Source organism: Parus major, chromosome 15 (genome assembly GCF_001522545.3).
Source record: "Parus major isolate Abel chromosome 15, Parus_major1.1, whole genome shotgun sequence".
Taxonomy (NCBI): domain Eukaryota; kingdom Metazoa; phylum Chordata; class Aves; order Passeriformes; family Paridae; genus Parus; species Parus major.
The window spans coordinates 2,108,425-2,130,168 of record NC_031784.1 but is presented as its reverse complement, the minus strand read 5'-3'; the positions used below and the strand labels follow the sequence as shown (position 1 = coordinate 2,130,168).

At 48.0% G+C, this 21,744-nt stretch overlaps 1 long non-coding RNA gene across 1 annotated transcript in view; it reads right to left on the bottom strand.

The window, feature by feature from the left end:
- Positions 1 to 842: 842 nt before the first annotated feature.
- The window catches only part of LOC117245205, a 79,561-nt gene continuing 58,659 nt past the window's right edge, over positions 843 to 21,744 (bottom strand). The window contains exons 7-8 of the long non-coding RNA XR_004499613.1: positions 2,679 to 2,771; positions 843 to 1,760 (exon numbers count right to left, since the gene is read on the bottom strand). This is a non-coding gene — a long non-coding RNA (uncharacterized LOC117245205). The remainder of the gene's footprint in view (positions 1,761 to 2,678; positions 2,772 to 21,744) is intronic.

The following is a 21,744-nucleotide window of genomic DNA, read 5'->3' as shown; positions in this document are numbered from 1 at the left end:
CAGGCTGTAAAACAATTAGGCCTGGTCCCCAGTTAGAGTTTTGCTCCTTGTGTCTGGGAGGGTTTTTGCGCTTGCTGCCGAGGAGCACTGGGTATCTGGGAGTTGTAAAGATGTCTGTGGTTTTATTGCTAGATTTTTACAAACCTCAGGTTTGTATTTTTATTATGACTGCTGCTGTGAGGACATTTAAAAAAATATCGTGTTTCTCTTTGAGATTACATTTCACTCTGTTGATCTTTCTCTTGACATTTCAGGGAGTTGGGGGATACTGGCAAAACATGCAGGGTAAGCAAAGGAGATCTCCTTCACCCCCAAATCCTAGCTTTGCCAAAGTGGGGAAGCACAGGATGTTTTAATTTATTAAATTAATGTAGACTTGGGCTGGTGAGAAGCAGTGCCTGAACAGAGCAGGGCTTGCTGTGATGCTAACAGGCCAAAACAGTGCCATTTTCTCTCTCCTGTTGGAGCTGCTGAATCTTTCCCCAGCTTTCTTTTTTGCTCAGCCAAACCTTATCTAAATATTCTATTCTTGGGGCAACAGACGAATTGCACAGCTGTTTAACTGTCACTGTTTCAGACCTGTTTTCAGACTGCAGGGTTGTGTTTCAGATTGATTAAGCAAATGATACACAAATAAATCTCTCCCATCTCTTAGCTGAGGCTAATGGTGAAGTTGTGATGTAGAGATGTGCTGGCATTTGGCTGCTGTAGAGCTGTATCAATTCTCTGTTCTCACTAGTCAGGGGAATTCTAAAATCTTTTCATCTTGCCTTAAAGATACAGAATTGGTTTCCATCAGCTTGCTGAAAAAAAACCAAGAGAGGCACGTAGAAACCTGCAGACTTGAAACCCATGGTCAGTCTCAGCTCGTATCTTTTTATTATGTTCACTTTCAAAGGACCCCAAAGAACTTGGCAGCTATTAAGGAGGTGGTGATAGAGCTGTAAATTACATGGCAGTGCCCTGGAAAAAGCCAGTTTCAGTATTTGGAAAGAAGAAAGCTGAAGTCAATTTACTGTATGAGCTGTTGCAAACACTCAGACTTTCTGATTGATAGGACAGAGATGGGAGCAACTTAGGACAGAAACATTTTTGATGTTGGGAGTTATCCTGGGTTATTTATTATCAGAGACGGTTCATTACAGGCATGATAATGACAGTGCTGTAGTCACCAAGTCTCAGCCTTAAATAAACTATTTATGGGTACCATTAAAATGCTGTTGCTCATGTCCTCGACAGATTTGGCCAGCACGGACTCTGAGATAACACTGGGATGAGTGGCTGCTTGACAAATTGTCTGGAGCCTTTGCAGGGTTCAGGGTGCTGGTTTTCCTTCTGCTCTGTGACCTTTAGCAAGGCAGTTCCCTTCTCTCTGCCCACCTCCTGCCTGGCTGGGACTGCCTCAGGCTCTACAAATCTGCAGTGCCTGGAACAGCAGGACAGGGATGTTGGTAGAGGCTTCTTGGCAGCAGAGGGATGCCAGCAGCAGATAATCACCAACTGGAGTCATCGGGTTTGCATAAACACAAAGCTGCTCCATCAGAGACAGTCTGTGCCCTGAACAGACTCTCTGGGTCTTCTGTGAGCCCCTGCTGACAGCAGATCTGTCCCTGGGGCAGGTTCCTCCCTGGGACTCTGCACACGCCTGGGGCACGAACAGTGCCGGGCTCCGGGGAATGTTTGTGAATAAAACCAGAGAAGATATAAAGCTTTGTTTTTTTGTTTTGTGTTTTTCCATGCTGGGTATGGTGGTTTGGCATCTGTCAGGCAAACAGATTAAGAACAGATGGGAAAAAATGTGAAACCCCGTTGATCTCCAAGGGATTATTTCAGAAACACGGGGAACAAACGCATGCTGGATTCTGGCCCCTGCTCTTATGTCCTTTCTGCAGGCCCCAATCGTGTTTTGTGCTGGTGAACAGTTCTTCCCCTGTGCCTTGGGCACCTCCAGTCTGCCCCTCGGATGCTGCTGTCCCCTTCCAGCCCCCACCTCAGGCCTTACCTGGGCTGTACCAGGGAGCTGCCTGGGGCACCTTCCCCTGCAAAGTGCGGGAGAAGGGCAGGCACAGAGACCGTGACCCCTTCCTTGGTCCGTGCTGCAGCTTCCCAGCTCTGCCGGTTGGTTTATTGTCTCTCTTTAAAGCCAGCTCAGGTCACCAACATCCCCGATCCCATCCCCGATCCCACCCCGACCCATTCCCGAGCGCTCCGGGGCCGGCCCCGCGCGCAGTTCCGCCCGAAGCCAACAGAGGGCCCCCGCCGCCCGCACACAGCGCCGGCCCGCGGGTGAGGGAAAGCGGGAATGGGTCGGGAATAGTTCGGGATTGGGTCGGGATTGGGTCGGGAATAGTTCGGGAATGGGCCGGGAATGGGCCAGGATTGGGTCGGGAATAGTTCGGGAATGGGTCCAGGTCGGCCGCGCACGGGCACCGGGACAGCGCGGGATGGACCCGGAGGAAAAGTTAAACCTCAGGGAAGAGCCAAAGGAGTGTGCAGCCACCTTTGAAAATGCTACCCCCGTGCGCTGTGTAAACTCATCCAAGTCACATCTAATCAGTGAGCACTAATCTCGCGAAATCCCCACTTCTTTAGGGGCTGGGGACCCATCCACAGCAAGTGGAGTCAGAATAGTTCAAAGCTACATCCACCATGTCTGTGCGCAGGAAATAAATCCGTACCTCAGTTCCTGAATGATGCTGTGGGAGATGGTGCCTGGATGAGCCTGGGATTTGGTCAGCTGGCTACCCCTTCCCTTCTGACTGTCCTGTGTTCTGGAAAGAAATATGGATTTTACTCTTGGCCCACAAAGGAAATTTTGGTCCTCAACAAGCCATCCAGCAAAATACCTGGAGCTGGAGAGGGAACACAGAGGAATGTGCAGAGAAACATACCTAAGTCTTGGAGAAAGCACTGCTGCCTTTCACCATAAATGTGCCTCAATACAGCTCTCCTGAGGAATACCTGGATAACATGGAACCTTCCAGGCATGGAAGCAGCACTTTGTGGGCTGCGTGGTGCTGGAAGTGAGCCTGGACATGGCCTGTGGACTCTGAGCCTCACCGGGGGCTCCCATGTCCACCTTGGCTCTTGCCAATATTGCAGGAATAACCACGGCTACAAGGCACAGAGCTCCTTCACCTCCCACTGATTCCTGGAACTGGGATCAGCTGTAGGAGAGCACCCAGGAGCTCCCACTTGGATCAATAATTAAAACTGTCTCCATCCCAGAATCAGCACAAGCCAAATCTTCAGGGATACATTTTCAGGAGTACAACCAGGGTGTGTGGCAGCTGAAGTGCCTGGCTGACCAGGGGAAGGACGAGGTACAGCCAACATCCAGGTGGACCTTGGGTCCATAAACAGAGTCCAGACCCCTTACTGGCTGTAAAAGTCCTACATTAGGCTTTAAAGATTTGTTAGCTGTAATTAAGCAGCTTTCTGGTCCCATCAGCTAGATGGAACAATCCCTCCTAGCCCATTAACAAAAGGAGCTGGCAAGCCTGGATTTGATGACTGACTGAACAATATGAAGAGGTGGTGATTTGCTGGCAATGTGTTAAAACAGGCAACAAATCAGCTGGCAACCTGCACTGGACTGAAACAAAATCAAAGCAAGAGGCAGATGACTTTGAATGGGCTCCAAAGGTCACAGAGAAACAAGCAAAAACTGATAAAGTTCATAGGGAAACAGAGCGAGCAGAAGGAACACTGCATCTTCTTGGCACTGCGAGCAGTTGGCATCCAACTTGGAACAAATGTATTTCTGAGTTAAAAAAATACATTTATCTGGAGGGAAGCTGGAGGCATAAAACCCAAAATGGCCTGGTGCATGTGAGCTTGGCTGTTCCAGCTCTGGGAAAGCGTGCAGGGACTGTGGTGCTGGCAAAGGTGGAGTTGCTGTGGAGCTCCAGTGCCGCAGAGCCGGTGACACTGGGGGCAGAATCCAACTGTGGCTGTTCCCCACGGTGGGTGCAAGGGGTCACAGCTGCAGGACTGTAACTGCAGCCCACAGCTGCTTCACACTGTCCCATCAGTCACAGGAGAATCAGCTCCAGCATTAGAGCTCAGAGTCTGACGGTCCTTACGTGAGGTGAGATGGAACCACGCATGAGAAAGAAGTGAAAAAGTCCCTCTGCAGTGAGGATGCACCGAAGTGGAAAAAAGCACTGCCAGGCCAGTGCAAAGAGCTCAGAACATCCTGGAGGTGGGAAGAGCATCCCGAAGGTGGGATGCCTAGAGCAGAGGAGGATGAGTGTTAGTTGGTACTTTCCTAATTACAGGATCTGCTTAGCTATTTTAAGCCGTGTTCCATGCAATATTGAAACACACAAGTTTTCATCTTTTGGCAGTTTGGATGGTGCAGCATCTAATTATCCCTGCAGCTTGGGGATGGTAGAAACTGCTTTTCAGACACCCAACAGAGATAAAATAGGTAGAAAATGTGCAAGCATTCCCTTCTCTCTTGGACTTTGGCAAGGGCAGAATCCAGCTCCCACAGTACCTCCTGCACATTTGTCTTAGTATTTGCATTAGGAAGCATCTGTAGGAGGCTTGGAGCAACCAAGGCCAGAGAAATGGGAAACATAAGGGAATGGTTTATACCAGTTCCTCCCAGTGCTGTGACATGAAGAGTTCATCTCAGTGTGTGAGTTGCAGACTTCCACTAGTTCCTGAGGGGTTTGGGGTCCTGAGGGCATCACCTTCCTGCAACCAGCAATCTTCAACCTGGACTTCAGAAATACCCCAGTCCATGTGCCAAACCAGGAGATTCTGACTGCCCCCAGCTAATGGCACTGGGCTTTTGGGATCCATGGGAGAGACCTTCATGAAGATCCCAGCCTGAAGCCTCTTAGAAAGGAATGTCTAGGTTTTGTAAGGCAAAAAAATCCTATATCCTGCAAGCCCCTGCATGTCCCTGCCTTGGGGTTGTGGGGGGTTCATGGGAGGGAGGGATTGTATCAGTGCTGTCTGGTTTGGGTGGAGGAGTGGGTGGTGGATGATGCCATTTCCAATTCCTAGCAGGAATCTGGATGTGTCTGTGCTGGGAAATTGCAAAATAGAACATTGTGCTAATTAATGCCAAACAGGAGGGGTTTGAATATACATCATCAGAATAACCTTTAGCAACCACTAGATGCCTTCCATCCATGAGTGTCTCATAAGGAGCATTTATATTTATTACGTGGCAATGGAATTACATCTCGAGAGTGCCCTGCCCAGTGCAACCATAATGCCCAGTTAGGATTGAATTGTCCAACGTGCACAGAATGAAACACCCTCCGTTCATTCACGCTCTGGGAGTGCTGGTTTCACCACTGGCAGCCCTCTGCACTAACTAAAATACCTCTGAGCCAGTCCAACAAGTTTTTTTTCCCAGGTTTGCCTCTCCACGGTGTAACCACAGATCGTGCTCTATGGAAAGCTTTGAGCCTTGGAAAGTCTAGAGTTACTGTAGGTTGCAGTGGTTGGATTTGATCCTAAAACAATGAAACCAAATGTGAAAAAGACACAGATGGCTGTTGCCTCTGTGCCATTTGGAGTGGGGTTTGGTTTCCAGCCAGGCAGCCCCATGCCATGGTTATGCAAATAAAGGTAGCAGAGTTGGGTGCAGGAGTACACTCACCTCTGACAGGCTGTGGCATGAGGGATAAAATAGCAGAGGGGTTTCAGAGAGGGCAAAAAGGTCACCACACCTGAAGGACAGAGGTTTTAAGGACACAGGGTCATCAAATTCTGATTTCACTTAAGAAGGCCTGGCTGTGGCTCCTGAGGCACCTGGATACCGTGTGCCCTTGGGCATGGAGAAGCCTGACAGCCCTTCCCTGGGGGAGCTCATTGCTTGTCCTGTGTAACATCAACTCCTTGGCACAGGGACACTCACGTGGAGCTCAGCCCAACAACTGACAACAAAGAGAGGCAGAGAAGGGAAGAGCCTGATGAAAGGAGGAATGAGAAGAAGCCATGGGAAAATAATTCCAATTGCCTTGACCGAGGGTGCACTGCCAAGGTCTAGACCTTGAATTCAGTGTGGTGTAAGGGGACGTAAACAAAACTGCATCCTCTGACTCCAGGGCTGGATTTAGTCCTGTCATGAATTCCAAGAAGACACAAAGGGGCAAGACTGGGCTTCAGCCTCCCATTAAAAATGCTCTTCTCCAGCGAGACACCAGTAATAGAGCAGATATCTCTGATAATTAAACTACTAATCAACCCCTTTTAAAAGCTGCCTGATGGTTCCCATCTCAATCTCCTGTGAGCATGGGGAGGCTTAGAAATTTAATACAATTCTGTGGTTGAGTTAAACATCAGGCAGGTTTCAGACTATGCTTTACTAGAACCAGATGAATTTCTAAGCTCAAAATCCAGCATACAGAATGCTGATTAAGTTTGATCTGGTGACCATCTGTCCTTGTGTTTGTAGTATGAGTAGCTAAATGAAATTCTGGAAAAAAAAAAAAAGGTTATCTTAAATACACACAGGATAAAGCAAATTGAAGAAAGCCCCTTTCACTGTTGCTATGTGAATCTTCTCAGCAAGAGGGGAAGATTAGGTTGGTCTCTGAAGTTACATATGCTCAAGTTCACTTTTTTGGACTCTCAGAAGCTGAGACATCAATCTGTAACTTTTGCTTGAATTACATCTTGTGAATTTTCATTTAACTGCACACTAAACCCAAGCAGACACTCAGCTGAGTTCTGCAGTGAGAAATGTTTCATGGTCACAGAAAGTCAGTATCTTGGAAGGTGTAAATTGGTGCAGCTCAAGGCAATTTCCCTCCCTTTCCAACTTGACTTGGGCCAGTAATCACCCCAAATTGCTCCCCCACTCCTTCATCCTTTAATCTATCTATATCTATTGATTTACCTTTCTTTTTACTTAGATGGAGCAAGTGAAGACAATTAAATTATGAGTAATAGCTCAATAACCAACCAAAGTTCAGCTAAGAGCAGAGGTGATGGCTGCCAGACTTATTTTTTTCCCCCCCAATCATAATGGAAATTTGCTGGAGAAAAGAACAGTATGATAAATGATGGCACAACATAATGCCCTCCTTTAAAGAGAGCCAGCTAAGAGGCTGGGCCCATCTGCAGACTGAATAGGGGAGAAAGTATTGGGAAATGCAGAAAAATAGCTCTGTGGGGATCACAAATACCAAAACAGACAGCGCTTGTCAGGCTTTCTAACGGAAATGGTTTCTAACATGCAAAGGCACCAGCCTGGGTCCCCAAGTCCCATCTCAAGCCAGTGGCTCCTTCGTGTGAAGCACCACAGGGAGTGCAAAGCAAAAACAAATCCAGTCTGTGTCCTCTGCCAGCTTTCCCCAGCTGCCCAAGGGACTTTGTTCTTTGAAACGGAGGGTATCTGTTCTTTAAAAGGAGTTGTTCACATGTCAGCACGTCAGCCTGTGACCAACACAGAGATGCCGAGGATGGCTGCAGGGCTTGGGCTGGGGTGCAGGACAGCTCTGCAAGAGGAGACAGCTCAGCAGAAACCACAACAAAGGCAGCTGGCCGAGGTTTGGGGAGCGCCTTGGGTGGGGGAAGCTCTCTGCTACTAGGGGAGCTGCCTGTTCCAGGTTTTCCCACTGCTCACCCCGAGCCTGGCTGCTTGATCTCCTGGTAAATGGGAAAAGTCTGCAGCTGGGATGCTTTTCTGGGGGATGAGAGAGCCACGAGAAGTCCCTTGTGGGGGGGCATGAAAGGAGTTTGGCATGAAAAGCCAAGCAGATGCATTGGAAAGCCCATGTTTATTGTCTGCTTGGCTCTGGTGACTCCCTGCATCCCCAGGAACGTGCTCCTGCCTGGGTTCATGTTCACTTTAGGTGCTCATTCCCAGTGGCTGGGAGGGAGGTCACACAGTACCTGTGCAAATGCAGCTGGCTTTGATAAACCCTGCCATTAGTGTTCAAAGGCTCCAGCTGACACAAGAAAAGTCAAGCATTAGGATCCTTTCTACCTCAGACAACCCTAGGAAAAGAGCACATTGTTTGGACGTCACTGGGCCACATCTATGCTTTTTACGTGGCCTTTTTCTTTGCATTTTCATTTTCTTTGTGAAGTTTAAAGAGACGCTTGTTTTTCTTGCTAATTCTTTCCTCCCGGGTGCTGATAGGGATCTCTGTAACATGAGGCCAGCTGGAAGAAATTCAAACTGCTTTCTAAATGTTGTTATGATAGAGTGTGGGGGACATGTCTTTGAAGCTGCTGGGCTCAGGAGAAGTTAGGGGCAATCAAACTCTTTCTGGAACAAATTTGGAGCCCTTACCTGTGAAAACATGAGGCACTAGCTGGTGTCAGCCCGTGCCAACCTCTAGGAAAATAAAACTTAAGTAGATGCTACTCAGTTAGTGTTTCTGCATGCTGGGAGGATGAGAGCTTTGGGCACAGCCAGGTCCTGGTGCAAAGGAGGCTGCAGCCTGTCTGTTCAGGCTAAACAGTCCAGTTTAAGTGGAGGTGTGAAGCTGCACTGATTTGTGCTTCACATCTCAAATTAAGCCTTTTAAACCAGGAGAAGGAGTAAGGGAATCCTCTTAATAAAAGGTAAATATTTTCAAGTCACTCACAGAAAGCAGAATTTGTTGCTGGCAAACATGTGAGGCAAGTCAAGGCCTTCCCAGCTCTTTCTGCAGCCTGGGTTGAAAATGGCCACAGAACAGGGCTCTGTCAGCCCCATGGATACCCTTCCACATGGCACATGTTGGTTATCAGCACCTTGGCAGAGATAAAGGAGGCAGAAAAAGAGAGAAATCCTCTAGGGAGAAGATATTCAGCCTAATGTTCATATTACTGATTCGGTCCTAGTGCAGGGAAAAAAAAAAAAAAGGAAATAAAGGCCTTCCTCAGAGCCAGACTTTCAGAAAAGCCCAGTGGTTTATGGAGTGCTGGCCCTGTTTGAAAATCTGGCTTCAGTCATGGCTACTGGGCCCTTGCAAGTTTCTTCTTCAGAGGAGAAGAGACTTGATGGGACTCAGGCATGGTGGGAGGCTGACAAGCCCTCATCAAAGACATTTGTAATGTGTGGGGCCTTGGAAGCAACATGAAGAAACAGCCAAGAGCCCTGAGGAGCTGGAGAGGAAGAAGCTGCACATGGTCTCTAAGAATCCAGGTCTGCTGGGCTTCGCCTCCCTCCTCTCCTTCCCTTTGTAGCTGTTTCCTGCACAGACAGTTTCTATACACATTTCCTGGGAAGGCTGCACAGACAAAGTTGCATTTAAATTTTTTTTTTCCTATTTTTTTTCAAGCCACACTTTTCAGAGTTGGAGTGTGTGTGTGGAGCAGAGAAGTATAATATGAATGCAACTTTATCTGCATGGACAAAGCATAAGCAAGTTGCAGCCAGCTCTAACAGACTCTACATCAAATCACACAATCTCTCAAAACACACAGTGGCAAAAGCAGCACGCTGCCTGCCTGGAGGCAGCCTACTCCAGCTTTCCAGGGCTCTGCTCCATCATTCCCTGCTTTCCCCAGGGTGCAAAGCAAAGCCCACAGCAAAGGAGGTGCCCTCTGGCCACCTCCTGGCCCTGGGTGCTGTGACAGCGCTGCTGCTGTCGTCACCCTGTGCTTCCATGTCCCTCCTCTCTCCATCCACCTGCTTGCTCCTGCCTTTTCCATGATGCTAGGAGTGTTTTGGAGCAGGAATGGTGTGTTTATGTGAGTGTGTAGCCGTTTTTGTAAAGGGGCCCAGTTTCCTGGCTGAGGGCTCTGAGCGTTCCAGTATCCACATCTTATTGGACATTACAATTCCCTGTCTTGGAGGAGATAAAGGGGCTATTTTCCCTCTTCTTTGGCTACAGGGAGGCTTGGCAGCAACCTCCAGTGGAGATGTGTTCACCTTTCTATGCCTGCAGTGCCTGTGGCAAAGCCCTGGGAAGGGCTCCCTTTGTGGAAGGGTTTTAGGGTAAACATACACGGCTCTGAGGAATGAGAAATCCTCGCTGCTGCCCCATAGGATGGGGAAGCACTGGAACACCATCACCAGGGACATCTAATTGCTATAAATAATGGCAAATAGAGAAATCAAACATACAGCTTTGGCTCTGCCTGGTTTCTCTTGACTCCACAGATAAAACTAGGGTGATATTTGACAATTCTAGTGCCAAGGCAGGGCAGGCAGGTTTGGAAAAAACCAAAACAATCCCTCTTGACATCTCCTTATGCATAATGCTTTATGAGGGTCAGACACAAGGTCTGAAGTCCATGAAGACCCCACACAAGAACTGATGCCAGGCTGGCCCAAAGGATGCAGTTGAGATCTGCCAGCTAATTATTTCATTTGACATTTTAAATAACTGACTCAGCCAGGGATGATCACACCCAGCTGTGACACCTGTAATTGAAACGACGCAGAGAACAGGATGAATATCCCCAGATAAAATCCAGGGAAGGCACTCCTGCTGCTCTCCCTGACTGAGCCTCTCAAGACAAGTAAAAACACAGAGCAGCAGCCCAGGTTGAAATGCCCATGAGCAATTAAGCAGAGGGAGCACCTTGGTGAGAACATTGGCAGATGAACGTGTCCTAAGAGCACACAGGAACCACTGAGGACAGAGTGTCCTGAGCTATGCTTCACACCCATCTCCCCCAAAATCACACCAAAATCCCCCAAAAACACACATGTTGAGTGGTCCTCAGCCCCACATGAGTTGTAATCCAATTCTTCCTCACACCAGAGCAAGTGCCCAGTGAATGTCATTCCCCTCAACTCCATCAAAACCCAAGAATACGGAGCACCAGGAATATGGAGCAGCCTCCAGAACTGCCACCCTCAAAACCCAAAGTACAGAGTGTGTTTCAGAATAAAAGCAGTTTGAGCAGCGTCAGCTCTGCCTGTGTTTGTTTCTATGGAAAATTGTTACTTTAATGTGAGTCATGGGAGTAATTAAGGGATAAATAGCAGCGCTGCAGTTCATCAACACGCTGGTGCCATTGCAAAAGCAAAGGGAAGTGTATGCATTCCTACAGAGACACAAATCCAGCCAGGGTGCTGGCAAAACAACTGCTCCCATCTTTTGGGCTTTGGCAGTCTCCTCTGGGCTTAGGCTGGTGTTGATCAGGAATAGCCCTGCTGATGTGATTTACCGGAGAATCTGGGAGTTGGTTCCATTTAAGTCAGGACACACAAGAAAGGGACCAGTGCAGGAACACAACCTCGTAAAATGGGGCAGGCTCAGATGGCTGCTGTTTGTTAAACTTGACAGCAAAAGAAAAACATATTGCACCTTTACCGATTTTTCTTTCTTTTTTTTTCTCCTTTTTCCTCTAGGATACGCTGAAGAAAAGGAAGAGCTTGCAGATGTTCCCTGTCAAAGCACTGACTGAATGGCAACTGTGACAGTGCTGTTCTAGCCCTCCCTGTGGGATCAGCAGGGCTGCAAATCAGGCCAGCATGGGTGGAATCTGAGGTGGAATGGCTGTGGGATGGGGCACTGACTCTTGCCAGGTGTAAGAGGGAATCTCCATCCTGGCCATTTGGTTAAACCAGCACCTTTCCAGGCTGGCCCAAAGGTTTTAGCCAAGGAGCTTGTGTCCAGAAAAACATTTACCAGAACCCTTTGGTGCTTCTGGACACATCTCTGTGGCACAAAGGAGCTCCCCTGGGGCACGGCCATTCAAATGGCTCCAGGCTGGTGGTGCTCAGCAGCCTAGACTGCTCTGTAGGAGATTCCTGCAGCCTCATTCCTTCTGCCCAGCAAGATCCAGCACCACCAGCCCCTCAGGGCTTCTGGGGGGCACTGGCAGCCGCTTTGGAGGGAGATCTGAGGAAAGACTTGAAGAGGAGTGAGTGCCAGCAGTGCTCTGCACCTGTCCACATGGAAAGACAATTTCTCAGCTGAAATCCATACTGTGGACCCTTCCTCTCCATTTCTTTCTCCTTAGTATTTGCAGATGATTTCAAGCAACTCGGTTTTCCATTCTCTAATGAGCAATTTAAATGCTAAAGGGCAGTGCCTCTGTTGAAGGCAGCTGAAGCCAAGGGAGCTGTGACAGTTTATGCCAGCTGAAGCTTTGCCTTTAAGTAAATGTTTTAAACTTTCCACTAAGGAGCCTAAAATAAGCCATAGCATGAAACATTAAGAGCAAAGAATGAACTCTGGAGACCAGAGGGATTTGGGAAATGAAATGAGATCCATCTTGCTGGCACATTTTCCCCCCTTGTCTATTTTTGGAATTTAAAAAATTCTCCCAGATTTGTCTTTTACAAACCAGCCTTTTGTTCAGTGAGCAGCACTGAGCAGCGTCCCGATTCACAGAGAGCAGGTGAGCTCTGGCAGGGCAGGATGAAAAATACAGAGCTGGAAACTATTAATATCTTTTACTGCTGGAGAACCAAAGAGCTTGGCACAATTGCTGTTTGTTTTCTTTAAAGGGCTTTTCAGCTGTGCAACATGCAAACAAATACGAGAGGAACAAGATTTCTAGCTGGGGAGAAGAGCAAGTCGAGATGAACCCAACTCTTCTCCAGGGCACTGTGAGCCCTGCCAGGACTGAGGAACTTTTCCTGGGGGATTGTAGATAGGTTTGACCATGCAAGGTGTGATCACACAGCTGAGTGGGAGGCACCTGGCTCTGCTCAGCAGACAGGCTCAGGAAACCTGGGCTCTGACTCCTGCCTGTGGGATTAACTTTCGGGGGGACCCCAGCCTGTCACTTAAAGCCCAGTTCTCCCTCTGGCTTGCAACCACACTTTCCACTGCCTTTAAATGGAGCAGGGGATCTCTGTTGCTTATGAAAACTGAGCTTCCAAACACTTCACTCTCCCCATGTTTAAAACAAGAAGGAGAATATTTTGAGATCAGTGGATAAGAACACCTGGGAGCGCTAATACCTATGTGCCCTGCCAAGATACTGGGAGATTAAGCAAATATTTTGAGGGCTGTAAGATCTTATGAGGTGGGTATGGGGCTGTTTAGTATATCAAGGATATATTTTTCTCCCTGCCTTCATTTTTTTCCACAAATGGAAGAACTCAGGCAGAGAGGGGGGCTACTGAGACTTGTGAAGGGAGTCTAAATCGAAAACAAAGAGCACATCTAATGGCACCCTAAGATTTGGCCTGAATATCACCAAAGAAGACATAGCTGAAAAAGTAAATAATTTTTGGGGATGCTGGCTGCACAGGCTATTATTCCAAACAGGATGTTATGAAGCAGATAAGGGCTTAGAAAAGATATTCCCTGTAGTGGGAGACTCCATCCCCTCAGTTTGGGGCAGTATACATTTAGGAAGACAATAGAATGGAGTGTGTGCAAAGAGAATAAAATGAATGATAAAGAGGTTTTGAAAACATGACCTGCAAAAAAAGGTGGAAGGAAGGGAATTTGTTTAGTCTAGAAGAGAGAAGAATGAGTGGAACATGATAATGATCTTCCAATATTTGTAAAAGGGATAGGAACTGTTCTCCAGAACCTTGGGAAGGGCAAGAAGAAATCAGCCTAATTTATTGCCAGGAAGTTTTAGACAGTACTGTAGGTAAAGCAAACTAAAGAGAAAGCTTCAGGATGGGCTGCCCAGGGAAATGGGAAATGTCCATCATGGGAAGTTTTAAAGAAGACTCTAGCAATTCAGATATAAATTCAGGTACTTTACAAAACAAATCATGGTGTTTGCAGAGACAAGAATACCTCAGCGTGGGCAGACAGTTGCTTACACAAAAGTGTTTTGAAAGTCACCCAGGTGTAACAGCACTGAATAGCAGTTGATTCATTCCAAATTAAGTAAGAATAACTGGTGTGGGAGTAACAAACAGCATTTTTGTTTCCAAAATTGCTTTTAGACCTCATCTCTAAAGAATAAGTAGTTTCTTAAAAAGCACTAATGGCAAAGGAAATTACACAGAAAGGTGACTGTGGTCCTGACTTCAAGAGCAGAGTTCTACAGCACCTGGAGAGCTGTCAAAACTGGCAGATGACAGTATAAATAATCTAATACAGACTCTGACTCAGGTAATGCAGCCTCAAGAGGATGCACCTTTGTCTCTGTCTACTCTTTCTCTCACCTTCCATGCCTGAAGAGCAAAAATAGTGACTTTATATATAATTTTACACTCCTAATCACTGGCCCAAGTCACTGCTCTTGCAGCTCTGTCTCTCTGCAGCATGGAAATCCATCCTGCTGCACTGCATGGTGGAGAAAGGTCAAGATCCACTCCCCTGCAAGGCACAGCTTCCTCCCAGGTGGGATATGGAAATGCTGGAAGGGCAGGGATGCAGCACATACAGGGCTCATGGCCACTGGGATGGAACTGGTAGTGGAGGCTGCTCACCCACCAGCCCAGGCAGAAACCTGCAGTCATCTCCTGAAACACCCCAAACCCAGCTCTTTTTTGCAAAACCTGATCTCTAAGTAAAAGCAAAACATCCTTCCCCAAAAGGCTGAGCCTTGAATCTTGTGAATGCTTCTGGTTGTTTGGAAATGAGGGGATTTGCAGGAAGTGCTGCTCTGTGATTCTCTTAAAAGGGAATCTCCAGTCTCCTGAAGGGAAGAAGCAGCAAGATATTGGCTGAGGGGAAACCATAGGCTGCTGATAATATTTGGGTGAAAACCCACACCCAGTTATGTTATTCCTCCAAAATCTCCTCCAGGGCTGTTTTTTTTCAACAGCACCTGGAGAAATTCTGCTAGAGGATGGCAGCACAGGCCAAAGAATGACTCAAAACCACCCACTCATTTTAGGATATTAAGTGGTCTGAAAGGTTTGGATGCTCCAAAGGTGAGAGCTAGGTGTGTGGCACTGCTGCAAAACAAACCTTCTGGAAGCTCTGGATAAGAATAATGATAATAATTCCTATTTTACAGACAGCCTTGCTCTCCTCTGCAAGGGCAAAGCTGTGTACAGCTAGCTTCTTTGGGAGCCCAGAGATCTGCTCTACACCAGTGTGAATTAGGATGCCCCCAGGGTGGGATTCACAGTTGCATGACAGCAACACATCCGTGTGGGTCTGCGAGAATTTGATGTAAGCACTACCCTTAATTCCCTGGAGACTGCCTGGCTGCTCTGGTTTGCTTGCCAGAAGGGCTCTTGTGTCTGAGCTTCGCTGCAGGGATGCCCTGTGTTAGCTCCTCTTCCATTTTTCACTTTTTTTTTTTCCCCTAGGAAACCTCTTGTTAGGCAGGACTGAGCGTCCTTGAAAGCACCAGTTATAACAAACAACCAGGGGCAGATCTCAGGCAAACGCTGCACGAGTCACAGGTCACAGCTGGAAGTGGTTTTAGGGGAAATTCAAAATTACTGTCAAAAGCAGTTCTCTCTCATTTTAATTGTAATTGGTTAATCTCATTTTATTTGCCTTGCGGCTATGGCTGTGAAGCTCAGGAAACTCTCAGGGCCCCTGCTCTGCTCTCAGTTACCCTGGGAGCAATTCTGAAGACTTCAGCAGAGTTACTTTGGGTTTATCCCTTGTGCCACCAAGAACAGAGGCCATTGCTCTGAGGAGTCCTTGGCAAAGGGAGGAATGAATGTGGCAGGAGGCTGTTCTTTTTTCAGAAATGAAACCAGACAAATGGTATTCACTGATTTAACCTTCCGTGTGGCCCCTCTGCTGAGCTGCCAGCACGGGGAGCGATGGTTTTGTGTGTGTGTGCTGGTCTCTTCATCCTCTCTGGAGCTGGAGGAGAGGAGGGATGGGCAGGGCTACAGCTGGGAAGGTGGGAATACAAAGACAGTCTGCTCCTGTAGGCATGGAATGCACCACTCACATGGACAAGCTCTCCACTAAGAGGTTAAACCTCTCCCTGCAGGACACCCAGGCCATTGTTAGTCCAGTGCTATCCCATCAAACTGCAGAGCAAACAAACCCCTGGGGATGAGCTGGGCGCTGCTGCAGCCACGGGATGCGTTAAGGAGGCGGCGGTGCCTGGTGAGCAGTTTGGCACAGACCCAAGTGAACACATCAAACAGGGTGTCCAAGGCCTCTGTCTCCCCAGCTCCCCTCAGCACACGTGTGCAATCGCATGGAATTTGCTGTTTTGACTTGCAGGCAAGTCAAAAAGCTGTCGAACAGCGATCGCATCTAACACCACTCATCATCACCATCAATTGTTCTCCAAATGAAACAGGCCACGTCGCCAAGCAAAATGCTTGGGAAGATATTTTTCCACTGGACATGCGTCCAAAATAAATACAGGAAAATCTCCTTCTCCAAGCACTTTTCCTGATTACTTTTCATTTGAATCATTAGTAAACCCGAGATACACACACAATAGCACAAGACTGATGAAAACCCACTTCAACATAGTGCCCCATTTTTTTCCCCAAAGATTAATCCTCTTTGTTATTCTCAATGTATGAGAAAAACATTCCTCCAGCCTATCCAAAGCCAAAAAAAGATGTGCACATCTTCACATGTGCATCCCTTGTTACATGGATGCTTTTTGCAGCTGTTCATTTCAGGCCTGAAGAATGCTCTGGTGGGTTTTTGCCACGGTGTGTATAAACCCACACTTACTGTTAAATCTGTCTGCCCTAACATGCCATGTTGAGATGAGATCTTGTTACTGCAGCTTTGGGATTTTGCTTCAAGGGAACACCAAGGTCCACCTCTGTGACTAAATCCCATCCCAGACAGATTCCAAGTTTAGTGCCCTGGTTTACAATGAATAGGGGCAGGGAAGAAACCCCATATCTCTGTGAGGACTGAGAGTAATGATCACCTGCACTGAGATCTGCAACCAGGGCAGAAGCACAAGGAAAGGAAAGCTTGGAACAACAGCCATGACTTTCCCTCACTGCCTGTGTCCAGGAGCTCTCAGCACTCATCCCTTCACTGGACTGCTCAGTGTCACTTCAGGAAGGGCCCTCAGAGCAAGACATGCTCATCAAGGCTGGAGCTTAGTTCTGCCAAAATCTGAATCCAACCCACACAGATTCTCTTAACTTCAGTGGGTCCCACCCAAATGGCCCAAGTTCACTCAAACCTCAAACCAAGACCCATCCCAGGCTCTGTGCACAAGACCTTCTCTTTCTCTCTGTCCAAATCCCTGCCTGCAGCGGATGTCCTGGAGAACCTGGCTTGCAGCTGGAGACCATAATGAAACTTATGGAATGTTCACTCAACTCCAGTAACCCAGAGATGGGAAAGGCAAATTACAGGCCTCTAGTCCTTGGCTTTTGTGTGCTGGCATTGCCTTTGGATGTGCTAAACACTGTGGATAAGAAATGTTCTGGTTTGCAAGAAAGCAGGTTTTCAGCCAACTGCTTTTACTTGGTGGATTTTCTAATGGATCAGTACCCATCTCTGCTCTTGTCTCCATTTCAGTGTGACAGGACAGATCACAAGAAATGGATGCACTGAGCTATGGTACAAGCAAGTGGGACTCCAAGGATTTCTCAGGCTCCATCCCACACCTGGCATACCAGACACTGGTTACTTATTTCTCTGCAAAGCAGTGGGCAGCCCAGGGCCCTGTCTGGAGGTGACTACATCTAAATGGAGGACATTCCTTTCAATCTATCCTGACCTCTGCATGCAGTCGAGCCCCACTGCTTTTTGCATGTGTTTAGGCATGAAGCATGCCAGAAGCTGGAGCTGGGATTGTACCACTGCTTAGAGAACCAGCATTTCCAGCACCTCCAGTCTTAATATAATTTACTTTGCCCTGCTTTGGATTGCTTCCTTGGCTTATTTGTAACAAGGTCTCTGCCTGGCTGTGAGAGCAGCCCACAGCTCAGGCCCTCCCTCAGATCACTGCTGGGCTCTTTCCTGGGATGACTTGGAGCTGGTGGCCTGGCAGGCACATGTGCTGCAGTGTCACAGCCTGGGAGGTACCAAACCAGAGCCCTGTGCCAAGGGGAATGTGCTGCCTGGAATGCTCTGTATGTGCTGGAAGTGCCCAGAGCAAGCACCGCTCCATCCCCTCCAAAGGCAGAGTCGCTTCCTGAAAAGAGAAGCCCTCTCTCTTGGCCATCTGCATTGCTGCTCTGATGAGCAGCCACTCAGCACTGACATTCCTGGCACAGCTCTACTTCACACAGCACGGCTGCCTCAAGGCTGGGCCAAGCCTGTGCCCCTGCTCACCCTGGCCAGCAGGAGCTTTGGAGACCTCTGCCCTCACTGACTGCTCCTCCTTTTCTGTCCTGTGCTTATATAATACAAACTCTCCCCTCAGAAGAAGGTGTCCCTCTATGGTGGCCTCTGAGCCATCCCACACCAGTAAGGTGGTGGTGCTCCCCAGAGCTGCTGGTGAGTACAGGCCTTCAGGAGCCCCTGGAATGTTTGTCAGGGCTCTGTCTATCCCTCCTGCTGCCAGCCCCCAGTGCAAACCAGTGCTCCCAGTCACGTGAAGCTGGGGCAGCCCCTTGGCCAGCCCAGCACTGTCTTGGGTGAGCCATTCCTTGTCAGGAGGCCTCAGGATCTGTGGTACAAGATGACAGGAACCTGGCAGAGAGCAGATGCTTTCAGAAAAAGTTCCCCTCCTCAGCAGCCCTTAAACCTCCCAGCCCCAAGACTCCTGTGCAAATACCTGGCATTTACTAGCATTGCCTGAATTTTGGGTGAGAGTTCCTCCTCTTCCTGCTCCACAGCTCAGTGCTGACATTTTAGGAGCAGTGATCCTGATCTCACATGATAAGCTAAATCCAAACCTCCTGAGGCTGCAGCCCAGGGAGCAGACAGCTCTTTCAGCACTTGGAAGCTGGGGCTCTGGATGCAGCTTTCTGGGTGTGCTGAGATATGCAACATCTACATCTCAAGCAAGAGCCTCCCCCGAACTCACAGCCACCAGCAGGGCTGCAGGCATTGTTCAGACTCTCAAGCAGAACTCACAGCAATGGATTATGTTTCCATAAAAAGCTGAGGGAGGAGGTAGCAACCATGGCAGGGATTGTGGCTGGAGGAACTGGTCATACCTACAAAGCAGGAGAAGGAGGGATGAGAGGGCTGGAGCTGGGTTGTGCTGCCTCATTAGTGCTGATAAACTGCAGTTTTGGAACAAATCTGATTTTGTGTTTCCTTCTTCCCACCCCCAACCCACTGTGTTGTTTCTCACAGAACAGAAATCCTGAGTCTTGCCCAGCTCTACCACCAGAGCAATAATCCTTTGGCTGTGGTGTTGGATTAAGTCTTGGACCCTCAGAAAGCACTTCCAAAGCACAGTAAAGATTCTGTTTGTTGGGGTCTAAACCATGGTTGTGCCATGGTTGTGAAACTGTGGCTTTTCTTTTGCTTTTAAGCAGCCCAGATGAAGCAAGGAAAGGAAGGCTGTTCTGAGAGACTATTCCTAATGGTCTGAAAATAAACCCAGTATTTTTCTTGGCTTGTAAAGGAAAATGGTTACCTTGATTGCAACTTGGTTCTAACACACATTTCAGACAGTAATGAAGACTGCAGATATGAGACTTGTACAGGCTCCGTTACACAAACCTTCACAGAGTTTTTTTTTTTTTATCCTTTTTCTTTTCACTCTATACCCAAAACTCTGCCTGGTGTAGCTAAGGACCTCTAATGGCTTTTTGGGAAAAGGAGCTTTGTCTCAGGTGCTAACGTTGGGAGCCACCTTTTATTCTTTGCCATACTGACAAAAGGTTAATGAAACAGAGCTGGCATTTCATCAAGGCCAGCACTGAAAATTAGGGACAGAGCTGCCATTAAAAATAACCAGATGCATGTGCTTCTACCCCTGACACACCGGTCTTGAAATATCTCCCTTTTGGGTTGTACAGCTTCCAAGGAATAGCAGGAAATTACAATTGTTACACTGGCCAGAGAATGGATTTAATTTGTACTGTTTTATCCTCCCTGTTGGAAACTATCCTCTCTTTTCTTCCACGCCAGCTAGAAAGAAAAGAAAAAATTCAGCAAACCCAACACATTTCTGTATGAAGCCTTCCATGCAGTTGGATCACAGCCTACCTTGAGGAGTGCTTGCTCCCTCTGTCAAAGGTATGGACTTTTCCCCTTCTTCAGGGTTTATTGTAACACAGACACACAGGGCATTCTACAGACAAATTTGTGGGTGTTTAATCAAAGATAGTTTGAAAACCATTGGTTGGTGAGCTCAAGTGGTACACCAAGCTGATGCTAGGGGTGTAGATGCCTAGGTGCTACAGAAAAAACTGTTTCTCAGGGTGTTAAAGAGCTGGTTAAAGGTGTTGTGCACATGCCAGGGGAAAGCCTGGTGATTACAGTTAAAGTATCTGCAAGAGGAAAATTGATTTTATGGATGCAGAGGAAGGCAGAAGCTGCAGTACAAGTAGCACATCAAACTGTCCAGGAGTGACTGTCCAAACAGAGCCTTGGCTGGTTTGGATTAGTTCAGCAAGCATCAGACTCTTAGTAAGGCAACCACATTGTGCAAGCTCAGAGAAGGAGCTGAGCAAGTTATAAGCATGTACACAATGATGAGGTTGCTTCAGCTGAAGGGTAATTACTTGTTGAGCAATCATAATCCAAGTAATTTGATCTCATGTCTGTAGCAGAGAGAGGTTTGCATTCATCTAAGCCACCTGTTTTCCTTAAGTAGGTACAACTCTGGGTTACACAGGTGGAAACAGCCTTTGGAAGGACAGGTTGCTGGCCTGGATAGATGACAAAGAGCTGCAGATTTATGAGGGATGAGCAATGATAGACAATTTTTAAAGAAAAGATGGATTTTGTACTCTTGTGACATCACAGTGGGAATGCATTTGGCTGTGTTAAGGCTGGAGAGATGATTGCAGTGACTGAGTTACAGGGGCTTAATGAATTACTGCTCGTCAGCTGAGCTGTGGTAAGTGCCTGTGCTGTTGGACACACACAGTACATTGCGTTAGCTCATGGCTGATTTGAGGCACACTGAGGCATGATGTGGTTATCCAGAGCAGAAACTGGCCTGAGCACATAGCCTAAAACCCCTTTGCTTTTTGAGAAGTACCTAGCCACTTTAATTGGCTGCAGTGGGATGGCTTTAACAGCTCCTGTGGCTCCAGAGCACAGTGAGGCTCACAGGAGGACTGAGGGTGGTTCTGAACTGCGAGATGCAGGGTCCTGTTCCAGCCAGGCTCTGCACCCCTATGGACAGCACAGCCCCAAGATCTGCACCAGAAGTGGTTTGTTACTGACTCAGGAGGGAGGAATCATAGGAATGCGTTAACAGCACAAACCTGGGAGGTCTAAAGGAGGTCAGGGAGGAGAACAGCAGCTCTGCAGCGAGGCCATGGGAAAGCTCTGGAGCTGTTCTGCTCCAGTGCTCCAGCCCTGAGGTGATGTGGCTGGAAGCAGATGAAAGGCGGCTGGTGAGGCATGGTGAATCACTCCTGTTGGGAGCCTTCCCTCTTTCAGCAGGGACTGGAGCCAAGAGCTGAAGTGACTCACGATAGCAGCATGGGCAGATGATGGAGCTGAGGATGGCACAACTCTGCTCAGTGCCTGTCATGGGGCCAGGCCATGTCAGGTCCAACAGCACCCCTGGGGCAGGAGAACTGCAGCAGCATTCTTGGTGGGGCTGCCATTGCCAATGCAGTTGAGACTTTCTGGCTATCTTTTTTGCTTCCCAAAGCTTAATTTTCTCTTCCCTAGAGAGGAACAGGAGCTTCCAGAAAACCTGCCTCTCTAACTACCTTCAGCCCTACCCTGCCAATGCAGAGTGTTGGAGGAGGAAGGGTGTAGAAGGGAGAGGAGAGCAAGACAGAGAGTGCAAAACAAAAGGAGCAGGACTGACTGCCACTCAGCCCTGGAATCAGGTGGTGATGCAGAAAGGAGTGAGAGGATGGGTGGGGAGGGAGAAGAGAGCAGACATCCAGCAGCAGGGGCATGGCTGTGGCTACAA